Genomic DNA, 10,700 nt, shown 5'->3' on the forward strand with positions numbered 1-10,700 from the left:
CAACAGTGAGAATGAATGAGACGCCAGCTGATTCTAGCTCTGTTAGGCTTCCCCACTGCCTTCAAATCTTCCCAGCTGGAGTCCAGATATGGAGAAGCAGAATCAAGCTGTTCATACTGTGCCTTGTTTGAATTCCTGACAAAAGATTCTTTGAGCTTAATAAAATGGTTGCTTGAAAGTGCACTGCCAAATTTGGGGGTAATTTGTTACACAGCAATAATAACCAAAATAGGAAACTTGAGCCTAATCTGAGTCAGACTTCTGACAAAGAGCTGAAGTCAGCTATTTTTTAAAAATTTTAATCTTAATTTTAATTAATAATTAATTAATTAATTTTTACTGCACAGGAGCCAAATGCAACTGTCCTCCTCAGGTTGACATAATGTTTTTCCCAAGTGTTTCATCAACTCAAGGAGCCTGAAGGAGAGAGAAACTCTGCTTCCTATTACAGAGATGCCCAAGGAGGCCCTAGGAATATAGACTCCTCTTAATATGTTCTATCCTTTCCTTAATAAGGAACTATCCTTTAAAAGTCATTCCCTTCCTCTGTGAAACTTTGGATCCTTGGAATTTGAGGGCTCATTTTCTTTGCCTCCCAAATTCTAGACATCTTCTCACTTCCTAAAAAACATGTATTAGTCTGTCTCCTGGGCCTCCAAAGGAGATTTGGCTGAAGATTTTAGTTTCTGAAAATTTTCTTCAGGCTTGACCTAAGGTCACATATATCCTGAACGTTAGAGGTCAGAAGAGGAGACAAGGTGAAAAAAAGCAAAGAACATGAGTATAAATTGAAAGTACAGGAGAAATTTAGGAACCAAAAGAAATACAAAAAGAATTGTCATTCCTGATTATTTGCCACGTGCCAGTATGTTATGTGTGCTATTTCATTTCAACATAGCAGCAGTCTTAGTGATGCAGGTATTTTTATTAACCCCATAATAAATGGATACTTGGATTTTCCTCGGGGTGGCAGAGTTGATAGTCACATTCAGGAGTCTGACACCAGATCCTGCCCTATTTGACACTAGACCCTACTGCCTAGAAATAGCCAAAACTATTTGCATAATAATATTAAAGTTTATTTGACTTTTTTCACTCTTATTATCTAATAAGCGTGTGGTGGAGTTTTCCACTGCATATTTGGAACAGATGCATAACTCAAAGGGCCAATATATTTCAAATTTCCAATGCACAATATTACATCATATGTAGGTAAAAGATCCATTCAAAGTGCAAAATGGACCTAAGGATTGTCATGTAACAGAGTACCAAACGTTCATTGACATGGCTTCAGATTTCATTTCACAACTGATCTTCCAGAAACTACCACCTTTCAAATTCTGGTGTGGCATCAAGGAAGAATATCCACTGAAAAGTCTGTTACAATAATCCTGTCTTTTTTGACTACATATCTGAATGAGACTGGATATATTTCATATACATCAACCAAAAAGCAAAACCAAAACAGATTAAATTTAGAAGATATAAGAATGCAAAGCTGTTTTCTATTAAGCCCCATATTAAAGAAATTTACCACTCTTCTCTTTAAGCTTTTTGTTATGGAAAATAAAGTTATTTTTTCATAAAATATGTTATTTATGTTACATGTAGTGGAATAAATAAATATTAAAAAGTCTGTTCTAATTTTGGTAAATATCAATGAATATAACTATATATTCAAAAGATCTTTGGAAGCTGTCTTTGGCAATTTGGGCTATTTTAACAGAATATCTTGGACTGGGTGGCTTAAATAGCAAATGTTTATTTATCTTAGTTTTGAAGACTGAGAAGTTCAAGATCAAGGTGTCAAGAGAGTCCCTGTTTGGTAAGCACCCTCTGCCTGGTCTGCAGGTGGCTGCCTGTTTGCTGCATCTGCACAGGGCAGAAGATAGAAGTCTTCATTTAAGGGCACTAATCCCATCACGGAGGTTCCACCCTCATGACTTCATCTGAACCTGATTACCTACCAAAGGCTCCACCTCCAAGAGCTGTCACAGTGGGGATTAAGGCACTGGCATAAGGACAAATGAATTTCGGGGGGACAAACATTCAGTCCTTCAGGACTTTAAACAATTTCTAAGGGTGTAAGGTGTTCCTCAAACCAAAAAGTTTGATAATCTTTGGTCCAGAAATTGGGTGAATACTTAGGTGGGGACAAAGAAGTGAGTCTTTTGATTTCATTATAATAGACTCTGTAGTGTATGCCAGTGCTTCTGGGAAAGTGCAAAGAGAGAGGTGTTGGAGGAATGGGAGGCTACTGATGGGGTGCAGTATGTGAGTAAGTTGAAGCAACTTGTCCCAGAGCACAGTTGGAGGGACCGGCCTGGGAGGGTGAGTGATGGCAATGAATGAAGGTACACCTATAGTCGGAGCAATGGGGATAGAGAGGGAGGGAGATCAAAAACCTCTAAATTGATGGCTTCCAGGTTTTCTATAAAGTAGAGGACAAAGGATTCTTTTGAGATTGCATTTGGGAGTTGAATCTTGAGGAAAGAAGCAAAGAACTCTACAAACCATTACAGGAATGGGAGAGAAAACTCCCCAGAAGCATATAGTCTTATGTTGGCAAATGAGCAAAGATACATTTTTGAATTGCTGAAACTTCCTGTGGAAAAACTTAATTTTTTGCTGTTATTGAATATTGTTCCTTTGTATCGTGCTTAGCTCATGTGAAGAGCGAACAAGGAAAAGATTGTTATAAAAATGACAGTAATGATATCTGGAAGTTAGACATCTTAGGTAAATCTTGTTAAACTGAATAGTGAATGTGTTTTTTTCTTTTAGAATAATCATTATCCATATTCTTCTTTCATGTCTTATTATAGATTAAAAGCAATGTGACTATTTCAAATTTAATTTATGGCTTAAAAGGATAGAGCCAGAATTGTACTATTTAAAAGGCTGGAAACTCACACTTGATCATAAATCTCTTCCTGAAAATAGCATCCAAACTTTCCTAAAACAAAATTGCATTGATATGACTTAAAAAATACGTGGTGGGCTTTACTTTGTTTCTGTCACAGCCCAAGATGACATATCTGCTTCTCAAGTGTTAAAAAATGCTATATCAGCTTAATTCATATTTCAGAATAATTAAAAACGTCTTCATGGGGGAAACTGGTCGGGAGTTAGAGCTCAGGCTGCAAGGAGGTTGGAGGGCCTTGGCCTAACACTGGGCCTGCGATTGGTCAGGGACCCAGGAGGTGAGAGAAGGCAGTTTCTGGTGAGAACTCAGCGCAGAAGCAGGTCTCACATCATTATGGAATCATCCTACTTTTTGCAATCAGCTACATCCCTGTAAGAGAGGCTGTGTTTTATTGCCAAACTGTGCACGAGATTAGTGACACCATCTGTGATGTTAAATCGTATCAGCAGAGCCCTGTGATTCAGGGAAGTGTAAAACCTCTGTTTCATGTTCAATGACCACTTCTTCATGCTGTCATGAAGCCAAAACACTTTCTTCAAATGATGCATCAAAAAGCCACATAGATTCCTTTTATCGATGGACGTATAAAAGTCCCAGCAACAATTGACAAGAAAAGCATGCTGTCAATTTGTCTTGTCTGGATGGTGACCAAACGCCAAAGCCCAAATCTTCACCACAGCCTTCAATGCTCTGTGTCGTCTCCTCTGCCAGTACGACCCCCGCTCCATCCTCCCTCTCTGGTCTGTCTCCTCTCATGTGCCCCTTGCTCGTTACCGCTCAGCAGCTTGTGTTTGCTCTCCTGCCTGTGATCCTCGCATCCCCAGAGCCCCCTGTCCCCAGCTCCTCCTCCTTCACGTAGTGAAATCCCACTCACCCTTCAGGCCTTTGTGTAAACATTTTCTTGCCTAAGCCTTCCCTGGCTAGCTTAGCCCTTCAGGCTGACCCAACTCCGAGCACTTTGTGCTTCTCTCTTTCATGGCATTTACTGCAATTATAATTCCTCTTCCCACCTCTGTCCTCTCTGATCGATTGGAGGCCCCAGGAGGATGGGAATGTGCCTGTCTAGTTGGACACCCCTATCCCCATCACTCAGGATGAATAAAGCAAGGCAGCTTAGTTGGAACTACAAATATGTTTCTATTGACCGATGAAACAAGCACTAACTATTTAAAAAAATGCTGAGAAACATTTCTCTCCAGATCACCTCATTCCGTTCGATCAAATTTAAATTGCATTGAAGTATAATTCATAGATGCAGTCAAATGCACAAATCTTATACGGTCTCAAGATATATAACCTAGGTAAACAGGACATCAGTTAAGATACAGAGCATTTCCGTCACCACAGAAAATCCTCTCATCTGGCTTTCCAGTCAGTCCGCCTCCCATCCCAGCACGACTGCTGCTCTGATTTCGCTGCCCAGTACACTATTACTCAGCAACACAAAAGAAGGAGCAGCTAATGCGACCAGCCACATGAACGAACCTCAAAAATGCTATGTTGAGTGAAAGAAGCCAGACACAAAGAACACACACTATGATTCCATTTCTGTGAATAAGCAATCTGTAAAACGCTTTCCTCTGGCTGCCATCGTCTGCTGATAAGGAACGGCTCTGCACTAAGACACACAGCAAATCCTGGTCCGCAGGCTTTGGGAGGCAAGCACACGGGAAACAATTCTTTTAAAAATATAAGAAAGGCTGTTGATTCAAAATTTCTTTCTTCAACCTGAAACTTAGATCATAAATATACTACACTTAAATAAATTTTTTTTTAAAAAGATAAATAAAGCAAACAAAAACCAAAAAGCAAAACAAAAACAAAACAAAAAACCCACAAAATTTTCTTCAAATACTTTTTATTCTTTCAAATTTCATCCAACAAACACATTGTACTCATTTTTTTGAAATTTCTATCCCTGTGATTGTAATGAATTATATTATCATGTATATAAAGATTGCCAGGGGTAACATAAGACCTACTTATCTACAATAGGAAAGCAAGCATATGTTTAAATAAGTTCCCATGGCTCCCAAATTAAACTTTACATATTTAATCCCTCAAAACACTTACAACTTTTGCTCTTAAAAAAATTCCATAATTCAATATCCTGGAGAAATAACAAATATTTTATAGTAAACAATTGATATGAAAATGCGTGTTTTCTGAGGAAATAAATCATCATGACATAATATTATTAATTAAGCCTAGTCAAGGTGAAAATGACTTTACAGAGTTCTGGTATATATTTTATAAAAATCAGAAAAAATTTGATCAACCAGTTCTAGTTTTGAAAAGTTGTTTATAAATTGCCTCTTGTTTTTCCATTGACTTGGATTACCAAATGGGAGAGGTCCTCCTAAAGAAAACATTTTGGTTCTTATTAACATATTATTTTGAACCTGATAAAATATCACATTTGTTTTTAAATATTTTTAAAAGCCAGTTTTCTGAAAAATTCTGGTAAGTTTCTCAATAAGTCAAAATATAAGACTGCAAACTAACATTATTTTTCATTTATAAGTTTCGACTTAGACAGGAAAAAAATTATAGCTCAACTGAACACCCCTTACAGGCCTGAAAAAGCACAATTGCCAACAGTCATTCTTCCCCAAATGAGACATCGTGACAGGCTTAACGTTAGCAACCTAGCTTCCCCGAACCAAACAGAAGTGGAGAAGTGGAGATTCGGCAGTAACGATGTAAAAGAGAAACCATTAAAGACAGAGAAGTGCAATCAGAATAGACTTTAGATCCACGGCTGGGGGAGGACTGGTTAAACTTACTTGTGAAAGTCAATGTCCTGTTTTATTAATCCCAGTGTAGGAAGTACAGTAAGAATATATCAATGACTGAAACCCGGGTTGGAAAAGGGAATCAATGAATTCGATCTTAGTATGTGACAGAAAGGAAGAAAGAAGTAAATGTACTCATTCATTCATCACATATTTATTGCATGCCAGCAGTTTTCAAGGCCTTGTGCCAGGGCTTTGGGGGATACAGACATGAATCAGGCATGGCCCTGCCTCCTGGGAAAAGAGAACTCATGTGTGAGGAACTATGTGCAAGCTGAGATAGCAAGTGTGACAAAGAGATGCAGGCGAAATACCAGGCAGGGCAGAGAGGGAGGGAGAAGGTGCAGCTGCAGGGATCAGGGAGGCCCTTTCGTGACAAAATGATAAACTATTTCCCTTTTTTTACGGAATGTCCAGACACCACTAAATTCTTTCTTCAGTGACTATATTCATCTTGATGATACAGTTTTAAAAGAATATACCTTTAATAACATGCTGATCACTTGGACTTTATATTTCCTTTAGGGAATCATGGTTTCTTTCAGGCAAGACTAGGAAAATCCCTGTTTTTCATAAAAGTTTCAGAATTAGAAATATTTAGAAAGCCATTTTCATGTCTCACTATCTGCCCCCTTTCCCAAATTATTTTATTAAACTCAATAGTTTCCCTTTAGGAAATGATTACAGAAATATAATTATTTATAACCAAAACAAAGAGGTAACTAATTATTTGCTGGGCTAGGGCACAGGGAGGTCTTCAGTGTTTACCAAAGAGCATAGTATCTCTAAGCTTCCATTTTAATGAGTTGAGCCTCATAGGCCTATGTGTCTCCATCTGTGAAATACATGATAATAATTGTAAAGATGTTTTCTTTATTTAACTGGTAGAATCTTGTAATGCAATTATTAAAAATTCAATTCAATATAATTAAAAAGGTATATTAATCAATCATAAGCAGAACAGGCAACATTTCTATTCTTACGGAATTTTTAACATAAAGTAGAGAGAACCAAATGTATTTTCCTATGCATTATTTGTTGTATGCATACTTCTTGTATAACCTTAATAATAATAAATATTAAGTTGCTGCTTTCTATGTGTTAGGAAATATACTAAAATTTTTAATGCTTTGCTCTTTTAATCCATCATGCCTACCATGAGATAGGCACTATTCATATTCTCATTTTATGGATAGGAAAACTGAGGCTTAATGTAGTTAAGAAACAGAAGCCTAATTAAACCATGGATCAAACATAAGCACTTTTGTCTACTTCCACCAGAAATCCCACTAAAATGCAAGTGAAGGAATAAAATCCAAATGGGTAAACCCAAAAGGTGATATAAATAGAATGAGAGTGGATGTTGTTAGTAAATTATGGGCAAATGTAAAGCAGATAGATCCATGTTCACTCTCTTAGTGGGGTGGAGGAAGCTAAACGAGAGTGAGTGCCTGCACACAGGGATTCCAATGAGAAACGAAACAGTTCTTGCCAGCCAAAGGCTCATAATTTGTAGCTATCGAATACCTTGGAATGTGAGTGGAAGTAATAGAGAAGGACCGGTTTAAAGTCTGTGTAGGAAGGTCTGTAGAGATCCCCTAACCCACTTGGCACAGCCAGAAACCTATCCCTCCCTTGTCTTCCCCGTTCCCTCCAGGTGCGTGGAGATTTATTCTTTGCAGAATATGGAACAAAGAGGCATGGACTCAGGGACCCAGAGCTGATGAAAAATCATATAAAATAACACACTGAAGGCAAGATAAATTTTTAAAGAGAATTATTAATTCCAGGAAAAGCAGAAGGCATACAAAATGGAAATGAAACCATAGTAAATTATCTAGCTTAACAGTGAATATTATTTAGATGGCCATAATCATGCAAAACTTAGATATTAGTCTAACTAAAATCGTAACATATTTTGGGAGTTTTGGAAAGGAAGTGTGTGTGTGTGTGTGTGTGTGTGTGTGTGTGTGTGTGTGTGTGTATTAGGTAATGAGTCCTCAACTTCCCTGGTAGCCAGTCAACAAATAGATAATGAGATATGTTGGCTGTCAACATTTATGTATTCTTCCTAATTAAACCTCAATTTTGTTGAAGTTTCCAAAACAAACTCCCTCTCATGTGACTCAGAGAAAGCTGACCCTATCCACAGCCTTAGGAAAAGACCCTAATCAGCCAATCTCTTTCCCCCACCGTGACTGGTTTAAGGATGGCCATGTGCCGTAATTCTGACCAGTGACACCAGGGGAAGTCTTTTGATATGTCTTTCAGTGGGGCCGTGGAGCAGCTTCTGAGCAAAGATATGAAAAAGACATCTTCTTTTCTTTTTCTGAACATCTTCCTGTCAGTGTAATGCCCAGAACTCTTACACACACATTGCTACCAGTCCAAGAACTGTAGTAGGGCAGGTAAGAGGATCAGAAAGAAATAGGGCCAGAGACCTAACATACTGGGCCTGGGGACCTCCCTACTTCTGGACACCATTGGATGTGCAATAGTAAATTTTCTTTAATTTTAGCCAGTTCAGAACATTAAGAAACCAGGTCAAGGTTTCAGAGGTATTAGGTGAAAAAATTAGGATTGGAATCTAGGTTAGCCTGAGCCAAAGATTTAAGATAGACAGTGTTATATCACCATTGCTGAATTATCTTCAGTGTATTCTTTAAAAATGGAAATCAGTTTTGACAGAGAAAGAAATTAGGTGATGCTCTACTGGTCAAGAGTAAAGACTGCATTAAAACCCTAATAACTTACCTTTCATTGCTTTATTTTTGCATTAAAAATGGTGTTTTTGGTAACTTTTTTTTTTTTCTTGGTAACTGAAGTATCAAAATTAATTGTTTCCTTGGTCTGCATTATATTTCCCAAAAAGAGTGATACGGAGAATTGACATGGCCAAAAAATTTTTTAAAAAGGAAATAAAAAAGAAGAAGAAATGGAAGCACATAGTTTCATACTTCTGTTATTCAACTATATCCCCAAATCAGTACACCTTATCCTTACAAACAGCCGATGTCAAAAATATATTATCTTCAGAGGATAATTTGAATTATTATTTTATCTGGAGCATTAAGATACAGCCAAAATAATGTAGTATCCAAAAACCAAAATGTTAATTTCTTTCTTTAATAACTTTTAATTTAGATATATTATAGACTACAGAAGTGCATAATATGATTTGGTTTATTCTTTAGCACAGGGATTCACACAAGCATGGAGGTATTCAAAGTGAGGGAAGTGTCTGATTCATCCTGGAATCTGGAAGACACGGTGCTTGCACAGTAACTCTTTGTTGACTGAATAGGTGAACAACCATGAGCCTAATTTAAGGAAATCATGGGTAAAATAAGGAGAAAAAGGGATTTTCCACTTTTGTGATTGATCTGGGGCCATTTTTCTGTGTGGATGCTAGCTGTAACATTTATTTGTTTTGATTTAGGCAATAAATTAAAGTTATGGACACACTGAAGAGTTCAAAGGGAAGCATTAAAGTAATTGCTATGATAATATTTCTCAATTTGAAAGATTTTTCGGTTTTTAAGTCAAAAACAATTCTTGTTTCAAAAATCAATTCTTGTTTAAAAAGTAACTCATTTGGTAATATTTCCCATTTTGAGAGCTTTTTTGGTTTTTAAGGAGAAAGCCAATTCTTGTTTAAAAATTTGTTCTTTAAATGATTATTGGCTTTTTACAGTCTATTCCTAAAACATTATTTAAAAAAAATACCGATAATCTTTTGCATCTGAATAGTGTTTTCACTTTGGGCTAAAATTGGTGTTAGTTGTCTCTCAATTGTGATTTTTAAGAATCATATTAACAGTCGGTGAAAAAAAAGGAACACTAGAGCTGCAATTAAGAAAAATACTGTGATTGAGGTAGAAGATAAAATTAGAGGGCAGTCGCCAAATGGCTACCTGCAGGGAGTTTACTCAACATTTCACAGAGGATGCAAAGAGGCTCACAAGCCGTCAGCAAATGGGCTACATGATCATTATGGCTAGCTTCAAAAAGTCTGAAGGGACTCTGTGAATTGTGATCTATGTCTATAGTACAGAAAATTATATCTGATGCAAACCATCCCTTTTGGAAACCTGTAATGGAAAACGCTCTAAAGAAGACGATACTTGTACTTCTGGGTGCTTCATTCAGACTGAGCATGGCAGGCGCTTCCCTATGGCTACACCCTTTACAGTAAATCCTCCTTCCTTCCAGTTCCATTGCAAAAATAATTCCTTTAGTGTACGTCACGGAATTCACTTTCCAGATTTTAGGAATAATGGGCAAAAAATAGTACTAGCACTTTTATGGCATATTTCTGAATAATATCCACTTCTCTAAGGCCAAAGCTTTATTATTTTATCCTCTCTGTTCTTTTTTATGACATCTAACATTCGAGTTACTTATATCTGTTTTGTTGTGTAAGGATCTGTATATTTTCTTAGTTAGGCTCTGCTTCATTTCAAAGTAGCATTCTTGGAGGCCTCACCAAGTGACATTATAATTCAGTTATTTAACTCATAGTATTCTGTTGACTTAGATGCTTGTAATCAATGAATGTTAAGTTCAATTCTACCATAATCAGCTCTGCCAGAACAGAGATGACCAGAACCAGCAGACCTGCCGGTCATGGGGCAGGACACGTAAAGCAACACCCAACAGTGGGTGGTTAAGATGGTGCCGGCAGGAGGCTCAGAGCAGCTTCAGAGGCTGAGGAAGCTATCGAATTCTGCTCTCTGGAGATTTACAATAAGACAAGGAAAGACCTCAGTCTGAGATGAAGCAGGCTATCAGACAGGGATCCAAGATAACGGCTAGGACACTTGAGCTCAGATGTGTAAGGACGAGCTCAGTCACAGAGGAGGAAGATAATCATATCAGTGTTGGAAACCGGGCAGAGAATATGATCAGAGTTGATGAAGGAAGGCCCATCTTAGGGCTGAGCCGAGAAATGCTGATCATAGACTCCTTACAATCTCGAC

This window comes from Camelus ferus, chromosome 1 (genome assembly GCF_009834535.1).
Source record: "Camelus ferus isolate YT-003-E chromosome 1, BCGSAC_Cfer_1.0, whole genome shotgun sequence".
NCBI classification, from domain to species: domain Eukaryota; kingdom Metazoa; phylum Chordata; class Mammalia; order Artiodactyla; family Camelidae; genus Camelus; species Camelus ferus.